Source organism: Colobus angolensis, unplaced genomic scaffold, assembly GCF_000951035.1.
Source record: "Colobus angolensis palliatus isolate OR3802 unplaced genomic scaffold, Cang.pa_1.0 Scaffold49, whole genome shotgun sequence".
NCBI classification, from domain to species: Eukaryota; Metazoa; Chordata; class Mammalia; order Primates; family Cercopithecidae; genus Colobus; species Colobus angolensis.
Window position 1 is genome coordinate 6369965 of NW_012118376.1, and position 3832 is coordinate 6373796.

Consider the following 3832-nt stretch of genomic DNA (forward strand, 5'->3'; position numbering starts at 1 on the left):
GTGGTGGCTCACACCTGTAATCCCAGCACTTTGGGAGGTTGAAGTGGGTGGATCACCTGAGGTCAGGAGCTCGAGACCAGCCTGGCCAACATGGTGAAACCCTGTCTCTACAAAAACACAAAATTTAGCTGGGTGTGTTGGTGGGGGCCTGTGAGCCCAGCTACTCGAGAGGCTGAGGCAAGAGAATCGTTAGAACTGAAGATGAACTAAATCAACGTGCCAGACAAAAATGATTTTCAAACTCTGATGAACAAACATGGTGATGTGTTAGAAACCTTTGTTGTTATTGTCCTTTTTCATATCACTACTACTGAATTTTTTTTTTAATTCTGGCAAGTATGTATATGTTTTTTTAAAAAACTAGAAAATGTGGGAAGAGGAACAAATATTGTAAGAAGTTACCCCCAAGTCCCTTCCCCACTAAAAAGAAAGAAACCAGCGAAACTAGTAATTGTGAAACTCTCACCACTAAGGACATACAATGCTAGCTGCAGTTTTCTTGCCTGCTCTCAAGCCCTGAGCTTGATCAATATTTAAATAAGTACTTGGCTTTCAACTTCTCTAGGTTCAAATATTAAGCAAAGTGTTTGCTCCAGCAACCTTAAAAGAAGCCGTGACTGTCTGAGGCAGGAAGCTATCAGTTGTGTAAATAACCCTTTGCATCTGATTGATTTCACTGCTCCAGATGTAGGTCACTGAGGACATTGCTGCCGCTAAGCTTGGCTGGGAGAGCATTTGTTTTGAATTCAAAGACTATATATTCTCTACAGACAAGGGACATTCAGCCAGCAAGAAACCAGGCTGACCATTCAGTTGGGGAAATTCTAACTTCCTAGTGAGTATTATGCCAATGTCCTAGCTCAGCTATCTTTTCTAGAGATTCAATCCCCATTCATCCTTACATACTTCACTCCAGGTAGACCTCTTCCATAAATCCTTACATTGTCCTGGTTTCTGCTACCCTTTGAACTTTGGCAAAGCATAATGGCCTTACTACACAGTGTAGCACCTGATTATATTAACTGTCACATGTTGGACAACTGTAGGCTCTTACCCTCTCTTCAACTTGAAATTCAAGGACAAAGCCTGTTCCTTACCCCTGTAATCTTCACAGTCCCAACACAGGGCACTTTTGGAGTATTTAATATTTGTTTTTTAATTGAACTATCATGTCCATTATGCAAGAAGAAAAATGTCACCATTTTCAAACTGTAATGAATTATAACCACTGCTAATTATATTATCTATTTAATTCTTTCCTGGCCTCCTTTGTTATATTTCCTTTGTCAATAATTCTCAAAAATTGAATAATTGTAAATCCGATGTTTAGCCATGTGAGTTAGGAAATTACTAGTGTTTCTTAAGTGAAAGCAAGATACTAGAAAATGGTAGATTTAATAGGAGATGAACAAACTCTGGAATAGAAATAGGATGACCTCGGGAAGATACAACCTTTCTAAGCCTCCATTTCCTCATCTGTATAATGGGCATAAGAATAGCATCTACTATCATTGTGAGGATTACGTGACTGAAAGTGGTTACAGGACACACAATAAGGATTCAGAAAATGGTGGCAGTTAATCTTTTAGTGTATGGATGTATTAGGAGAAGACTTCAGAGCTTTGAGATAATTAATAGGGCATGGCAGACCCCAAGACAAGAAATTATTTGTGGATTATAAACTTGGTTCTCCAGCCTAAGAAGGTTGGAGAGCACAGAGAAAAGAGTCCAACATGATTAAAACCAGGGGACAGATCTCATGGGGAAATCCGCACAGTAGTTCTCATTCTGGCTACATATTAGCATTACCTGGGAAGCTTTAACACAATCTTGATTCCCAGAACTCCAACCTCATCAATCATTCCGAATCTCCAGAAAATGGGGCCCATGTATTGGTCAGTTTTGAAAGCTCTCCAGGTGATTCCAATGTTCAACCAAAGTTGGGAACCACTTGACTAAAGGAACTGAATGTATTGCCACTGGAGGAGGGTGAGGATCGCCCTCAATGAAGTTAAGGGGAATCAGCTCTTCCATTTCTAATGTTAAACCATCAGGTTTAAGTTGCCAGGGCCTCCGTGTAATCTGCATATGAGTCACTTGTTTGTTAAAATGCAGATTCTGACTTTGTATCAGATAGAGTCTGATATTCTTCATTTCTGACAAGTTTGAGTTGGGGCTGAGGCTACTGGTCTGTGGACAATACTCTGAGGAGCAAAATAATAGAGAGATTTAGAGAGAGATATTCAGATTTGTTACAGGAGAAGTCTTAACATCTCTGAATATTTTTAGTCAATTGGTATTTATTGAGCACCAACTATGCACAAAATTAATATTTTGCAATCTTTGAAGAAAATAATAGGTTGTTTTTAGCCAGTTTTCAGTATGGGATCTTCCCTAAAGGGGCAGCTTACCTATCAGGTATAGCAAGCTCAGTGCCTAGGGTCTATAACACTTACAGGGGCCATATTTTAATTTCTTTTAAAATCCAAAGAGAAAAATGAACTTTTGGTCAAAGAAAATGTTTTAGTATACAATATTAATATATTTGTATCTATAACAATGCAATAGTGAAATATAATTTTTATTTACATTTTTATTTTTCTGGAGGAAGGGGCATATGAAGGCAAAAGTGCCCAGAGTCTACAAAAGTCATCATGCAGCTATGTTCTCCAAGTCCATATTAGTCTCAGGTATTTTTAGGAAAGCACATAGAACTCATTGTGGCTGATACTTTCACATTGATATTTATATGAGCAAAAAGAAGATATTGGGGAAATTATAAATATGCCTTCTGAGTGGAGCCAGTCCAATAATTATGAAGAGTTCAACAGTTTTCATGTGTGCAATTTGGAAACACCGGGGATGCTTCACTGACGAAATGTTGTTTCTTTTCAGCTGATTCCTTAGGGTCTAAAATTCTATCATTAGAGATTTACTCCACTTCCAGAGCCAGTCTCTAGAGAGTCACAGTATTGAGACCCTTCCTTTGCATATTGACTTTTTTTTTTTTTTGAGACAGGGTCTCACTCTGTCACTCAGGCTGGAATAAAGTGATGCAATTGCACCTCACTGCAACCTCAACTCTCAGGCCCAAATAATCCTCCCACCTCAGTCTCCCAAGCAGCCAGGACCACAGGCATGTGCCACAAACCTGGCTATTTATTTATTTATTTTTGTAGAGATGGGGTCTCCCTATATTGCCCAGGTTGGTCTCAAACTCCTGGCATCAAGCAATCCTCAGTCCTCCCACTTCCGCCTCCACCTCCCAAAGTGCTGGGATTACAGGCGTGAGCACTGCGCCAGGCCTGACCTTCTTTTAGGTGCAATTTTTTTACCCTCTACAGCCAGGACCATACCTCAAGAACTTCTCAGGGGATTCACTCTGAAAAAAGGAAAATATAATAATGACATTCCATTTTATAGGAAACACCAATTCTATTCAGTTCCTAAATACTGAGATGTGGCCATTTGTAGCTAAAGAACATCACCATCGTCACTGCTCAATGTAGTAACCCCAACGAAAATTACTGACTGTTTTACTCTCCACTATGATAACTATTAGCCTCATGTGGCTATTTAAATTTATTAAAATTAAGTAAAATGAAAAATTCATTTCCTCATTGCAGTAGCCACATACTGAGTGCTCAATAGCCACATGTTCCCATTGGACAGAACAGATCGAGAATATTTCCATCATCAGAGAAAGTTCTGTCGCACAGTCCTGTTTCAAAGGGCTTTGGGTAGAAAGGGAACCACCCTTCCTGGACATCCTGAAATGCAAGGGTAGTTTGGGAAGTATTTAGACTCTAGCCCAGATACATTTTTTTTTCCC